Source organism: Maniola jurtina, chromosome 16 (assembly GCF_905333055.1).
Source record: "Maniola jurtina chromosome 16, ilManJurt1.1, whole genome shotgun sequence".
In the NCBI taxonomy this organism is placed as follows: Eukaryota; Metazoa; Arthropoda; class Insecta; order Lepidoptera; family Nymphalidae; genus Maniola; species Maniola jurtina.
In genome coordinates this window covers 6841120-6858402 of record NC_060044.1, presented here as the reverse complement: position 1 = coordinate 6858402, position 17283 = coordinate 6841120, and the positions used below count along the sequence as shown (strand labels likewise).

General features: G+C 35.2%; 1 protein-coding gene across 1 annotated transcript in view; it reads left to right on the top strand.

The window, feature by feature from the left end:
• The window catches only part of LOC123873283, a 272851-nt gene that overhangs the window by 148138 nt on the left and 107430 nt on the right, over positions 1 to 17283 (top strand). The window lies entirely within an intron of this gene.

The window sequence follows — 17283 nt, the reverse complement described above, 5'->3', positions numbered from 1 at the left end:
TCGCGGGCGTCAGCTAGTAACATTATATAATTCTAGAAGATGTCTTCTAGAAACATGATTCTGGTTGCAGTTGTATCATAGGCACTTATTTATAACAAAGTAATCGTTTAATGATTACCTAATTAAGTACTAAAACCCATTTATTTATTACGGAAAGTTCACCACCTTTTCAACAGTTTTTTTTTTTACAACAGGGCTAATCACGATACGACACGATCTTTAACGACCTCTATACACAAGATATAATCACAAAGAGCACTCAATACTTTAACACACTTGAGCATGATCTCATCACTTTCGCTGTCAAAGGGCGTATCCTGTACATTGTTGAACATTGTAGACGGACGGACAACTATTGTTCATCACAATGGCGGAATAACGAAACGTCGCGTTTGTTGAGCGTTGACTTTCTCTTTTAAATGTAATTGAGACTATGAAATGAGGATTAAATCACGGACAAGTTCGGGATTTAGCTCGTCACGTTGAACTGTTGGTGACTGAATGAATGCACAATAGTTATTGAGGAAGATATTACAATGGAACCACTTTAACTCGTTAACTCGAAATAAAAACTAAGACAAAGTACCTACTTAACTACTCATTCCCTTCCGTTGAAGTATAAAACTCCCTATAAGATCCCAATCCGGATACCCGGATTGTTATAGGTAGGAAACACGGATCGCGGTTTTTATTTGGATGATCATTTTTTTTAATAACATGTTAATGCGGTGGATGCAGAGATCGTTTCGCAACTAATTATTAGACTGTTTAAAAAGGAAAATAAAATTAAAAAAAGATTCAACCGGTAGACTACAAACAACAAAAGATTTGAGGTTAAATTTCTAATAAACGTCGAGATACTCTTTATTTTAAGCACGTCCTAAATAACCTTAATTTTGCTCTTAGCCATTTTCTCGTTCCCGCTTACTCAACAATGAATTGCGTCGGTCAAGCTAGTAAAAGACTGAACTCTTGTACAGGCAACAGATACATTATTATTGCGGATGAATAAAATTAAAAGCAACGTTCCGCTGTTTTCCTTAAACGGGCGTTCTGGGTAGTTCTGGCACGTGGTGGTAGTGAAGAGTTTCTGTTCTTTTCACAAATTTTAAGTGTGACAAGCACAGTGATGTTTCTAGCAATCCAACGTACAAAAAACTAGCAGTTTAACTAGCAGCATGATAATCTTCAAAATTATTTTGAATTAAACTAATCTACTGAAATTTTCACCTTGACATGAAAAAACGATTATAATACCATAATTACGAAACAAAGAGTAATATGTTATACCTCATTTGAATTGGCATTAAATCAGCAAGTTTTTCTAATACAGGGTCATTTTTCCGTAGGACATTTTTTTTTCACAGTGCGCTTTTAAAGTGACACTTAATTTTTGGTAACGCTTTAAAAGTTTTGGAAAAAAATTAATTGCTCTTGTAATTTGGTAGCCAGAGCCTCAATAGAAGGTTTGTAGTGGTGATACATTATCTAGTAATGACACAACATCGTTTGTTTTATTGTTTTTTATCACATTTTTTTTAAATTAGTGTAATTGTAAGAGAATTCGGTATTTTGTTAAAAAACCCAAAAATATTCATAACTTTTAAGGCAATTTAAATATGGCCATGCTGTAGAATATTTTTTTGCTGGAAATGACCTCTTCTATCTCCTTATTGCGTTTGATCCACGACTTTTTGACCACCCTGTATATAGTGTGATGTGATTTCTCCTAAACAGATCAAATTATACCGACACTGTTAGGGACTAGGGAGGAAAACCTGGCACAAAATTGATAAATAAATAGTACCTAATCCTTTTCTCAATTTCGTGTAAAAAATGCATTAAGGAGAAAATGTATTAAGTGTATTAATCGACAAACGAAAATGAATGTAAAAAAAGTGATGTAGTCAAATTACAGAAATCGCTAAAATCTGGAATCTATTTTGCTATCGGTGCCACAAAAAGCCTATATGTATAATTATCGGTCGGTATCTAGCTATTCAAAGAGAAAGCGACCGCGTAAACGTCCCGATCGGTTTCAATAAATAGTTCGCTTAAATATCAGCTCCCGAGTTACTTGGCTCGACATCGGCTTTGTCCTGTCTGTGCGGTCACGCGATCTGCACCACCTTTGATACGGCTACGGTAGTTTATAAGCCTTCTAACAGACTAAATATAACGTAAATGTTGGATATTTATTACTTATATACATATATCCTCATAATATTGAGGACATATATCGGTAGTGACCGACATAACTCAACGAATTAGCCAGCTGAAGTGGCAGTGGGCAGGCCACGTCTGCCGCAGAAGTGAGGGCCGCTGGAGCAGACGTGTTTTGGAGTGGAGACCGCGTTTCAGCAAGCGCAGTGTGGGACGACCTCGGACCCGCTGGACTAACGACCTTAAGAGGTTAGCGGGAAGTGGGTGGATGCGGAAGGCGAAGGATTGTGTGTGGTGGCGCGTAGTCACCATAGTTATACGCTTCACCACAATCACACCTGATCGAAAGTGTCGAGTGGCCTAAAATTGGAAGCATTTGCCCAGAAGATGCCTATTCAATATTCACTTGTGTTTTCAAGACGCCTAGATTAGTGTAATTGCTAGGAAACAGTAGAAGAGTAGGTAAGTAGGTGTTAGAAATTATTCGGACTAATCACCCGGGTGGTCCCATCATTCCAGTGCAATGATAAACACAAAAATCACAAAGTCGACGACATAGGGGTGGAAACTCACTCATTTTATCTCCATATTTTACACATTGAACATCATTGCGTTAACAAGTCTCTAGCAGAAACAGTTCAGACTTCAGTCTGCCCATAAAGATTTGATCATTTAAATATGTTTACGAGAACATTAGACGGTTTGTACAATAAAGTTGGTGCATTAAAAGCGAGCGTTTATCAGTGTAGCGCATTCACACTCCGTAAATAGGATTAAAAACAAAACTAAACAAACTTGTTACAAAATGGCATCGTAAAATGTAACAACGAGAACCGCTCGCAAACGGCTTTTGATTTAAGTACTTTAAAAATTTTATCGGAGTACCTTTAACGGAACTGAATTCGTTTAAAATACCTCTCTGTGTATGACAAAGCCGTTAGTTTTTGTAAGCGGCTAAAAGGTTTATTTATTTGGTATTTTGTAACCTTTTCGTAGCTTTGTCGAATCATGTTAGCTTGCGTTATCCAAAAAGCTCTTCCTTTATTAAATTAATTAATCGGCTGAATAATCGTTAATCACGTCTAAATTGAGATTCAATAACGACATCTACGCCCAAAATTAATAAATTTTACAACGTTGAATATTATTTTAACGTTTAAACTATCTTGAGTCATTTCTATTATAAGTATAGGTTTTTACGGCTATACTCACGTATTTAGTCGATGTATGTCCGACTAGTTTCTAACCCATCCGGGGACAGGGTCCTTTTTCATAGGGACTCAGCTCGCTGCGCGTCGTGGTTGAGACTGCGAGCCGCACACGCCACGGTAATCCCGGTAAACGTCATAAATAATAACAACATTATTATTTATATAATAACAACGTTATTGTTTATATCGTTTACCGGGTTGACCGGGTATACCGGGTATACCGTTTACCGGGTTTACCTGTACCGGTTTACCTGGTGCGATACCCAAGCGAAACGCCGCGCCGGTTCGAATCCTGCAGGTTCTATAATTTTTGATGGGTATGTATTCAAATTATTTAAAAACGTTGCTATTTGCAAAGAAGACCATACAATTTTTGATAAATAACAAAGCTGATAAGTAACTTATCCGTAGATTAGAAACATATAGATTGTTAATTGCTTTAGATAACAAGAAATTAGATAATTGTCAAACCAAAACAAAACGTGATAGCTTATGTGCAACGCGATCAAAAGTGATAAACATTTGATTTGAATAATTACGTTCGAGAAATCTTACTATCTAATAGGTATTAGGTACTGTTATTAGTTTTATTCTTCGTAGATGTATGTATTAGAAACATTTTTAACCCCCGACCCAAAAAGAGGGGTGTTATAAGTTTGACGTGTGTATCTGTGTATCTGTGTGTCTGTGTATCTGTGTATCTGTGTATCTGTGTATCTGTGTATCTGTGTATCTGTCTGTGGCATCGTAGCGCCTAAACGAATGAACCGATTTTAATTTAGTTTTTTTTGTTTGAAAGGTGGCTTGATCGAGAGTGTTCTTAGCTATAATCCAAAAAAATTGGTTCAGCCGTTTAAAAGTTATCAGCTATTTTCTAGTTTTCTTGTAGAAAAGAAGGTTAGATAACCCTTAGGTTCATAATATTCAAGTGTCAATTGACAAATGTCAAGCTGTCAAGATGGACGTTGCCTAGATACAATGACTTCTACTAGATATACATAATTATTTATTTGAAAATGATTTGTCGGGGGTGTTGAAAATTTTTAATTTACACTTGTTCTTCAAGAGAATTTAATGACATAAATTGGTATCAACTCTACTATAAATACATATTTATATATTGCTAATTAGTCTTGGTTACACCTTTCAATAAGCTCAAACAATAAGTTGGAAAAAAACTTTCACGTAGGTGCAAAAGCATTAAAAAGGCTGAGAATTAAATATTGATAAATATAAAGAATTCCATTGATAAAATTGTTCACACGGAAGTATATTCATTATCTCTGTTACTAAATTATTATTTAGTAATAATAGTTAAATCCCAAGAGGGGCATAACATTTAAATTATAAAGTCTGCTATAAACTGGTCCATGATCATTTTAATGATGATTGGACAGTAGGTAATCCGTACAATGTTAGAGCCAAGTTACTATTATTAAATCAAAGTACCCTAGATCACTACGCCACCAGATGACATAGGGAAAGACATGTTTCAGTTAAAAATATAATCAACGGTAATATCTTTAGAGTGCCTATTAATTTTTTTAGATCTATTATCATATTTCTATTTATATAAATAATAATAAATAAATACATTAAATTGCCTAGACGGCTTAATAGTACTATGTTGTATACTAGGGTGCTAAGCTAAGTGTCATAGAGTTAAGAGTTTAAATTCTACAATTTTGTTATAAGTAAAACATAAAAGTAATGATTGAGTTTTTATCATCCCTTTTTAGGAGATGAAAGGATTGTTTTTAAAAGAGTCGGTATTAGTATTATTTTAGGCATGACGGATCCCCCTATACCCTTCAACTAAAGTAAGCGTTTGTGTTTGTTTTATGGGTGCGATAATACTTTTCCAAGAGTTCGTGGAACTGTATAGCGCAGTACTTTTCCAGTGATGGTATAAGTAATATGAACAGGCTAGCTTTTACTCGTGGTTATTGAAGTTTTGTTAGTATTTCATTTCACTTTTATACTTAGAATAAAAATATGTAGTTGCCCAGGAATACCATTGCAAGTATCATTGCAACGTAATCACTATAATATTCATCATCATCAACCCATCGCCGGCCCACTACTGAGCACGGGTCTCAGAATGAGAGGGGCCATAGACTGCCACGCTGGCCCAGTGCGGATTGGCAGACCACTATAATATTATTGTGGTGAAATATCTACAAGTCTAAATAAATATCCCTGAGTGAATTGAGGACTAGCGAACAAAACGGTGTAACTACACTTCTGATTAAAACACTTTTTTCTTTAATCTGCATATTTTTGGCCCACTAAATAAATACAAATTTGAACTCATTTCCAAGCAAAACGACCTAAAACTGTTACTGAAAATAAGTCGAAAGTTCATGATTTCGATCACTGAATAATACACTAATTTCCAAGCAAAACGGCCTAAAATGTACTAACATTGAGTCCGAAGCTCGTGATTTTGATCAAAACGGTACAATTATAGTAAAGTTTCAGCAACTTCCATTCGTTTCTTGCCCGTCGTAAAATTTTATTTCGTGCAATTGCACCGTTTTGCTTCCTACCTCCTCAATAATAATAAATTAACCCAACCCATTATAATTTTACCCATTATAATTTTACCCATTTTATTATTTTGAATTTTTGACCGTGTACATGGAATTATTATGGGTCATAATATTATTAATATTATGACCCATAATAATTCCATGTACACGGTCAAAAATTCAAAATAATAAAATTATAATAATATTGCGGATATGCTTTTTCTACGTGTATGTACCCACCTACTAAATTATAACAGTTTCTGAAGTTGCCTAAAGAAGGTCATCGCTGCAATACCACTGCAATGCAGTCTAGATAACACGAAGGCATCCCTGATTTTTTTTATCGAAATCCGAATCAAACGGGCGAATATGCAAAAATCTCCGAGAATCCGCCAGTTATTGCCAAACCCGGAAGTCAAACGTTGTAATAACACTATCCGCATTGAAAGTATTTCAGCGTAAAAAACTCAATTCATTTTTTGCCGCCAATACTTTGGGAATCAGTCTTTATTAAAACCGATACGTGTCATTTTTTTATTCACCGTATAAAGCTGTGTGGAAAAGAATTTGTCACGGATGTTATATTGTATGTATCAAGACATATTTCTGCCTCTATATTTTTGGAGTAGGTATAGCCAGTTAGCTGTTTGAGCTGTACGTTGATAGCTCAGTAAGTTTCTGCTTTAAGTATATAATAATTTTACTAACTTTTTCTGCAAGTTTGCCTACATGGATTTTAATTTGTTAACCCCCGATCCAAAAAGAGGGGTGTTATAAGTTTGACGTGTGTATCTGTGTATCTGTCTGTGGCATCGTAGCGCCTAAACGAATGAACCGATTTTAATTTAGTTTTTTTTGTTTGAAAGGTGGCTTGATCGAAAGTATTCTTAGCTATTATCATCGATGTATATTATCCAAGAAAATCGGTTCAGCCGTTTGAAAGTTATCAGCTATTTTCTAGTTACTGTAACCTTCACTTGTCGGGGGTGTTATAAATTTTTAATTTGCACTTGTTTAAAGATTCCTTTAGATTTGCTAATGGCGGGTCTTAGTATGTCACCTATCACCTATGAAAAAAAATCGCTCTCGTATAGACCCGGCGCTTTTTTCAGGGACTTTTTTTCGGAGCTTTTTTACCCGGGGCTTACAGATAGCTTTAATTATTTTTTTGTAAAATTATGAATATTCGCACTAGGTAGATAAAAGAACTTGGCCGCAATCACTACGTTAGTTAAAAGTTTTTGATCCGAAAGCGACAGCCCTCGAGCACTCATTGAGAATCCGAACGAGTCTGAACGACCAGCTGACTGCAGTCGGGACTCGAGAGCGACTAGTATCCGTCTCTGTCAAGTAGACGCGCTGTTTGCTTCTAGTTGCATTTACTTCTGAATGGGATTTAGCGGGTACATCGGTGAAGTGCACATTTTTACGTTACTCCTGATTTCTATGAGTAACCAACCTTACACAAGTTACAAGTTATTTTATTACATATTTTCTTCCTTATTACTCAGTGCCAATGAGCTACTCAATTGAACGACGATCTAGCTTAATTTTTGACAAATTAGTAGTTGTTTAGCCTAAACTTTTGTAAGGTTATTTTTAAAAATTGATTTGAGTTGTCAAAAATAATGTAAAATTATTAATTTATCTAATGCAGGTAGTTTGATAAAATCGATATTTGGCTCATTCGATGTCATACAATCTGTTGCTAGGAGGCCGACAAGATTGAACTTGCATAAATACGGGTGTTTCGAAGGTTTTAGTTCAGTCTCCTTCTGAGATTCGGAGCGATATCGCATATTTTCGGTATTTGGATTGTGAACTGAATAATTAGATGTTGTGATAGCAATCACGCTCTAATTAAATTATTTATTTTGGCATTAGTTTGTTTAGATTAAAACTCTCGGATAACCTTACACATTAAACTTTTGTTTTTTTGTGTTGGTTTTGGAGAGGACATTCCAATAATTCGATAAAAATATTTAAATAATACCTGCTTTTCTGAGTGACGCCAATACTTTTAAATTATTATCCAATTTTTTTTTAATTATACTAAAAAATTGTCCATTGACGCATCTCGTTCATGATTTCAAAAGACACAAAGTTCACGTGTTCTTTCAGCAAATGCCCACTAATTCGTCTTCGTGTTAGTTTTTAGGGTTCCGTACCTCAAAAGTTAAAATGTCGAAAAAATACCCGAGTACGGAATCCTCGGTGCGCGAATCTGAGTCGCGCTTGACCGATTTTTTTACACGACTACCCTTTTTTACACTACTGTCCAAAATAAGGAGAGTTATGGTTTCAAGATTCATGTTTGTATGAGAGTTTCTTTATTCCAACCATAACTTCTAAATGCCTGAACAGATTTGAATGTTTGGGGTATCGTTAGAATCCTTACATCATTCCAAGTGACACTGGATATATTTTTTGCGATAAACAAAATGGCGACTATGTAGCACTATTTAAAAAAAAACTTTTTAGTTCGTTTCTTGGCATGGCAGTTGTGTTTGTTAATTCTTTGTTATAATCGTAATTCTATTTGTACTTAGAGGATAACTCCCATATACACTAAAAATAGGCATAAATATAATTAATTACGTTATTTGATATGAAAGCGACAGCCGTGTACCCTCGAGCACTCGTTGAAACTTGAAAGTCCAAGCGAGTTTGAATGACCAACCGGCAACAGTCAAGAGCAACTACTGTCTGTGTCAAACAGAAGCGAACTTTGCTTTTAGTTTTATCCTCATTCAAATATACATTTTAAAATATATAAAAATACTAGCTCACTCTCGCGACTTCGTCCGCGTGGACTACTTAAATTTCAAACCCCTATTTTATCCCCTTAGGGGTCGAATTTTCCAAAATCCTTTCTTACCGGATGTCCACGTCATATTAGCTATCTGCAGCCCGATTTGTCCAGTAGTTTGAGCTGTGCGTTGATAGATCAGTCAGTCAGTTACTTAGTCAGTCAGTTTTCTTTTTATATATTTCGATAATAATTAATATATTAGATGACTAGCTGTCGCCCGCGACTTCGTCCGCGTGGATTTAGGTTTTTCGAAATCCCGTGGGAACTCTTTGGTTTTCCGGGATAAAAAGTAGCCTATGTGCTAATCCAGGATATTATCTATCTCCATTCCGAATTTCAGCAAAATCCGTCCAGTAGTTTTTGCGTGAAGGAGTAACAAACATACACACACACACACGCACACACACACATACAAACTTTCGCCTTTATAATATTAGTGTGATGTCCGCGACTTCGTATGGATTTAGGCTTATAATAGTCGTAAACTTTCTTATCAATAAATGTGCGTAGTTAGTAAGAATGAATGAACGTAGTAGGTAGTAGGTATATTATATACTTATCGCTGATATCGTGCCAGTCTTGTAATGGTTGAAACTTGTACGTCATTGAAACCTTTGACCTCTGCGATGAGATAAATAACCACATTCATGCCGCAAAAAAGTCTGCACGGAAAATAAACTCATATCACTTTTGAATAAACATACTCGTACTAACACAAAGTCACTTGCACTACGTTTACTGTCCGTGTTTATTTAATAAATATTATGCGCTCTTCATAATATTTATTTAGCAATAAGGATAATGTCAAGCGAAAAATATTTTATGAAATAAAATTTTATCGGTGTTAAATTTTGTAAGACAGAACTTGAATTAGTTTTTCGAGTTCTAGTCAAATTACAAAGTCTGTGTTTGTTTGATTTAGGCTTTAGTGTGAGATGTTCTATCTCACCGCCTTTTGAATTAGAGATAGGTACAGATTATAGTTTAAAACTAACAACTTCACAAAATTAGGAAATAATAAATCGTTTAAGATCGAATTTCAGTTGTAAAAAGGGCGGTTTGGCAGCGGTTGAATCGATTTCAATCAACACGACCATAGAAGGATACTACAAGTCTCGTACAAACGATACCGCGCTTTTTTGATCACAGCTCGAAAAACTTGTTCTGAAATTAAGGCGCTACAAATGTTAAGAAAATCAACCGACAATCAAACCGTTGTATCCTACGAATAACGATACTGTTTTATTTGCAATCTTGTAGTTTACAATATTGATAAAGGGTTTTAGGTTTATTATTTTGGGGTTTATTGGACTTTTCTTCTATTGCAAGCGTTAAACTTAAAATGGTGCCTTAGGACTTTATTCCACGGAACCGAATCGTTTCGACTATAAGGTCATAAGTGCAGGTATGTCCTTCAGGCTGGCAACTAAATAATTGTGGACTGGCATTTAAATAGTCGTTGCAGAATTCTGCCTAGCCATGGACAAGGAGATTTTCTAAAACTGATTGCTATCCTTGAGTAATAGAGAGGTACATAAAAATGTTATCTCCATTATGTACTATGTAGTGTAAATATGTCATGTAGTGGTAAAAATAAACATGATACGCACAGTATCGCCGCTGACGCACCAAATACAGAAATTTTACAGCGTCCTTGAGTCGTACGTATGACGACTCACTGATATTGACGTAGGAGAATTTTTATGCACGCTAGATTAAACACCCACGTGGCTTGCACATTTTTATTATAGGTATCCACTATCTTCGATACTTACTAATATTATAAATGCGAAAGTGTGTCTGCATTTCTGCTAGCTTATCTTTACTTCACGTTGGTTGGTTATTTATTTAACCAATTTTGACGAAATTCAGTACAGAGATATCTAGGAGACGAACTTTTTTTTCCTGGCCTTATCCCACGCTACGTGGGGTCGGCACAACATGTCTTCATCTTCCACTCCCTTCTGTCATCCGTCAACGTATCATCCACCTCTTTTATACGCATATCCTCTTTCACGCGATTCATTCACCTTTTCTTTGGTCGTCCTCTCCTCTATTGAGTACTTTTTATCCTGGAAAATCAATAAATATCTACAGGATTTTTAAAAACCTAAACAATCACCTAGTTTTTATATAAAACTGTTTTTTTTTTAAAATACTTTATATAAACGTTCGGGTCTATTTACGTTTTAAAAAACCTGCATGCAAATTCTCAAGTTTCCGATATTATTACTACAGCTTTCAGTAGTACAGTCAGCAACAAAGCTAGGGGGGCGACTATGGGCAGATGCAAACCTAGCTTTGTTGCTGACTGTACATTGATATGTCAGTTACTCTAACCTACTTACCTATAATATGTATCCTACTCCTAGGTCCTAGGTAGGTGTTGTTCTACTTTTGCGTTGTACATAGAAGATTCGGACACTTTCTTACCGACAAAGTTATTCAGCCTAATATTATCAATGCATATCTAGAAATACAATAAAATGGTTATCAGACTACGTGTCGGACGGCACGTCGCCCCATCAAATGCAACTATTTAGTACAATATACATAATCAGTTTGTACTTTGTACAGAAATGCACTCATCCGATCCGAGTCTTTGAAAATACGGATATAAAAACTCGATAGAGCGAAGCTGGGAGAATCAACTAGTTATATCATTGAAATCGTCGTCTTAGTCAAGGAGGGCCCATCTCATTACCCGTAGAAAATCACAGATCATTGATGTAATTAATGGAAGAGGTCACAACCTTTACATCGTGACTGTGTGTGTAAAATTGGTGTACCTATCAATCACCAATGTCACATTTTTACTTATTTACAATCTTATTTATAACTTTCTTAATGATAAACACATAATTCATCAAACAAGAACATACGGCATAATATACGATGTCGTATCCAACACAACAAAAAAACCAACATTGTATTTGCAATCACAAAATGACAAAGTAAATGATATGTTTATTTTAGGATAAGATCGGGTTTGATATTTTACGGCCTTCTTCCTCGTCAAAAAACTGACAAGATTTAATTGATATTTCGATTTGGTTCTTAGTATTTGACTACCGGTTTTTTATTACGACTCTTTTGGTTTCTATACAACGTACAGTAAGTATATATTAATTCGCGGAGTTATAAAGGAACAGACTTGAAATAACTTTTTTGATTTAATTTTTTACTTTATTAGTAAGTAATATATAAAATTACAATTGTTATAAACAATAATCAACTTTTGATTAAAAGTATTGTACCTATGTTTAATCAAATAACGACAACGGAAAACCGATTTTAGTAAATCTATGAATAAATTATTGGAACATAACTCAGAAGGGTTGATTAATTAAAAGTTCATAGTCCATTTCCAGGTCTTACATTGATGCTACAAGTAGTTACCCTTATCATTCCTTCCTGATATCCGTGGCTAGTAATTTATTTACATCATATCACCATCTCATGTCTAACAGAAAGCCAATGAAACATTTACCTAAACGATATTTTCAAGTAAAGTTTACAAATACTTTCTTCGACCGTCTATTAAGTACTTAGAATGTTATACTAAACACTATTATACTTGTTATTGTAAATGAACCACCACAATGGTAGCGAATGCGCCGTACACGCCTCGAAAGATTTCGTATATAAGTAGTAAGAGTCCTATCAAATATTATCTTTTACTGACATTCAAAAGTGGGCGAAACCGTGGGTATATTAATAATTTATGTTCATAATAATAAATTCCACTTCGATGTCGTAAACAAAATCCTCTCTGATCTATGAATACAACGCTTACGAAATCTCGATGCAGAAATCTCGGAAGTCGGATCGCCCATTGCCTAAAAGAAAATACCAGATAGTTCTTAGAATACGAGAACAGATTTATTTGTAAACCCAAAGCGTATCGGTTGCACTAACAAAATTACAAATGGATGCAACGATTTGTGAGCATGACAAAATGCGACATGGCTTCTACAAAAGAGCCTGTTTCCTGCTGTGCTATCAGCCAATCTGATGTTCAATCTCTTTCGGTCGGGTTTCCGTGACAGGTAGCTGCGAGCATGCCGACAGGATTCCCAGGGAGTCCCGTGGATCGCCGGGAAATTCCAACAACAAATGAACGCTTTACGCCGGCAATCTCCTTTGTGTTGTGTAATGTGACAGATTTTTTTCTCCTTTTCTTCGGTAATCATGACTAATGATATTGTTTTAAAACGTTTCATGGGAATTTGATGCGCAATAATTAGTATTTGGCAATGTTTTGTGTTATTTATAGCGAAGTATGACTTACAGAGTTAGAATTTGATGCTACCTATCACTTAAAACTAAGGAATTAAAATACATATTACGTACATTATTATCGTATGTCAATAGTGCTATTTTAAATTAATTTTGTTTTATTTCTTGTTTCAGGTAAGGGGCAGTATTTCTTCCAAATTATCGAAGGTTCCCAAGTAAGTTTAGGTCCTTGAAAGAAACCGATCAAGTGCGAGTCGGACTCGTACACGAAGGGTTCCGTACCATTGTACAAGATTATTATATCTAACTCCTTAATATGCAAGTTAATGACTGACTGCGCCATCTAATATGTGATTTAGTTTTATTTTTTCGTGAACACATTTTAATTTTTTCTGTGATGTAACCACAAATTCACGGTTTTCGGATTTTTTCTGCTATAAATATGCTATGCTATGCTTTTTTTGTGCTATAAAACCACATACCTGCCAAATTTCATGATTCTAGGTCAACGAAAAGTACTCTATAGGTTTTCTTGACAGACGCGACAGACGGACAGACAGACAAACAACAAACTGATCCTATCAGGGTTCCATTTTTCTTTTTGACGTACGGAACCCCAAAAACATATCAACTTTACAACCCTAGCCATGAATAGCGTCAGAGATCTAACCACGGCTGCGAATATCCATTATTACGACATTATATCACATGAAAATTTTATCATCGTCACTGCCGGCTTTGAAAGCGTTCGGGAATCCGTTCGAGCTTCATAATGCTGCAAACGTGACGTTCGTTCCAAAACCCATCCCATAGAATTGTCCTAGGGCTGCGCATCAGGACCGTTTATATTATGCGGAAGCGAAACCCCTTTATTGGTCTCAACAAGTACTTATGATCCCCTCTAAACGCTTAGCGAACCCTCCGAAATAAAAAAGTCTATGACAAGTATCAATTTTAAAGAGCGTGTCGTAAAATAATTTATCATATTCATATCAATTTCACAATTAAAAATCATATTTATGACGGCAATTAAGACGTTATACGCAACACATTGTTTTAAACACGCTATTATTCGCTATCTCATTATCTAAATAAACTATTATAGGCATACTAATGGTAAGATGATGTTTTTAATTTTTTAACTATCTACATACAACAAACTCAACACTAGGTACAAACTCAACAGTGTTAAAATCATATTTTGCCGTAGCGCTCAAATTCCATGAACATAACATTGTGATTTGCAGGCATTTAGCAGGCATGCATGTGGCTTGCCTATCATCTAACTATCTAAAACTAACAAGAAATAATTGTTTATTATTCAAGCAGTATTACCTACTCTAGAATTCTGCGTATGCGCATTACAATGTTTTCATTAATTAAAAAGAGAAAACAATCATAGTACTGTTGTTCTGAAATTCACGGTCAAATTCTACGAATTCCTACCTACCTACTTTGTTTTGTCATTTCTGATGAAATAATTCTTGGAACAGTTCGCTTTGTTTATCTACAATGGTTTTACTTGAGGTTGTAGTTAGGTATCTGTTATACTCACTAAATACTGAGTTAGTTAAACGTAAGTTATACGAGTACAAACATTTTACCTTCTTCTATCTTCTATACATAATTAAATTATACAACAGTACCATTATTGATTGACAAACTAGAACAGCCTAATCTGTGAAGATTTGAAATCTGGAGGGCATACTTGTTTTTTATTTTTTGGCCTACTAGCTTTTAAGCTAAAGGTTTTCAAATATTTCAGCCGACCGAAGCCGGGCCGGGTCAGCTAGTTTGATATACACAACACAATTATTTTTAAGGTATCTCTTAAAATACCTTATATTTATATTACAGAAAAATATACGGATTTTTCTTGTATACCTATAGTCTATACTCAATATTTATATAACTGAAAAAATATACGACTTTTACTTGTATTAATAGTTAATACGTATTTATATTAAAGAATAGAGTTGCCGTTACCGACAGTATATAAGTAGGTATGTACGTGGTATTTCAAACGATCCTTATCTCTACGATAAATAGACATTTAATTCATGAGGTTAACGCTGCATACGAAAATTTACATGAAAGAAATAGAAAGAAAGAAAATGAATTTATTTGTTGTTTGTGTCACCAATAAAAACAAAGCATACAAATGTACATTTTCATCTCTGACACCACCCCAAATGGGTGTACAGCTCAGCATAATGATCTTGCATCACATACGTCAACACGCATAAAATGCAGGGCGCTGATTTTCAGCTGTGACCTGGGAAATACAAATATAAAAAGTAATAAGACGTAGATAACTACCTAATAGAATTGAGATCAAGTAGGTAAAATCATTTCACTTTGGCCAGAACACAGCACAATAGTTATTTTATGGGTTGATTGTTATAAATTCCCAGAAATAAGTTGTCACGCGGCATTTCCAATAGGCAACGCCCACAACCCTATTCGAGCGAGTGAATGCTCGATTGTTGGTCCACTTTGTGGGCCACAATGAGGAATAAAAACACATTCCGCTTTGTTCGCTGGACCCGTTGCGCTGTGACTCACCAGACATATCAATCTACGCTGATCCCAATGTTTACATTAGGATAATATGATTACCCAGGCTTCTACTAACTTTTTGTGCCAGTTTATAGGCAGAATCTCTCGGAATACGTCTTATAGGCAGCGAAGAATATATGTGTTATTTACCACTTTAATACTTTTTACGGTAGTATTTAATAATGCTTGTTGAATTGTTCGGTTTCGGTTTTTGAAAATCTATTTTGAACTTCTTCGGTGTGGACATAGGATTTTCGTTAATCCTTTGTGAACTCTTTGATTTTCCGGGACAAAAAGTAGTAACTCAAAGCTCTGGACTGCAAGCTATCTACTATACCAATCAAAATGGGTTGAACGGATGGACCGTGAAAAGTTAGCTAACAGACAGACAAACAGACACATTTACATTTCATATATTAATACGGTTGTTATATTAATCTGAAACATGAACCCATGTACCAGTATCATTAAAGTAAAAAAAAAAATAACGAATATATTATCTTCATTTGAAGGAATCAAAAAGCGTAATGGCTGAGCGATTTCAGAGTAACGGTCCGCGCTCACCGTTAAACAGGTTCTGGTTATATCACACCAATGTTACCCGAGATACAAAAGTATACCTACTGCTGCATGTACCCCGTGCCCGAGGATTTGTACGGCTTCCGTATTAACAAATCGCGTTTTAAACGAATTCGCTTTATATTAGCTACTTATTAGCTTCTGTCTGGCCATACACATAATATGTACTCTGGACCAAGTTTAGAAATTTTAAGAGCTTTTCAAAGCTTTTCAAATTATGAATTTACGTGGAAGTCGTCCACGATAGAGTACTACGTAAATTTTTGAAATTGTAGAGATTTAATCTGTATAGTATACAAGTGTAAATTAAAAATTTATAACACCCCCGACAAGTGAAGGTTACAGTAATAAATAGAAAAGAGCTGATAACTTTCAAACGGCTGAACCGATTTTCTTGAATTATAGCTAAGAACACTCTCGATCAAGCCACCTTTCAAACAAAAAAAACTAAATTAAAATCGGTTCATTAGTTTAGGAGCTACGATGCCACAGACAGATACACAGATACACACGTCAAACTTATAACACCCCTCTCGTTTGGTCGGGGGTTAAAAAGGAAAAGCTGACTGACTGACTGACAGATATCCATCAACGCATAGCCAGACTACTGGACTGATAGGGCTATTTGATATTCAGATAGTCATGACGTAGACATCCGCTATGAAAGGATTTTTGAAATTTTATTTCCTAAAGGGGTAAAACAAGGGTTCGAAATGTGTGTAGTCCACGCGGACGAAGTAGCGGGCATTAGCTAATTTACTATATTTTTTACTAAGATTGGAATTTTAACTAGCTGGACTAGCTGTAGGTAGCCTTTAAAAGTCTTTTATAAAATCTTTATTATATACTTAAAAAAATATTTTATAGACACAAAATATGTTGTTCATTTATTATGTACGGAACCCTGAAAGAGCAAGGCCCGACTCGCACTTGACCGGTTTTTCAAGTTATTCCATGAAAATCGGATATTTGAGTCATCCTCGGTCAAAAGTGTTGAGGTAGGTACGTATTTCAGGATTCATGGGACGAGGTAATTTCAAAAACTTTACTCCTGCGAAACCGGGAGGGGTCAGTTAGTTTCTACATATTCAGAATATTACCACCATTCAATACTGGCTAATAAGGATTTGTTCAGGTTCCGAAAAATAAACAGGACCCGTGTTTAACTTTAAAAGCTTTTTGAGAGCTT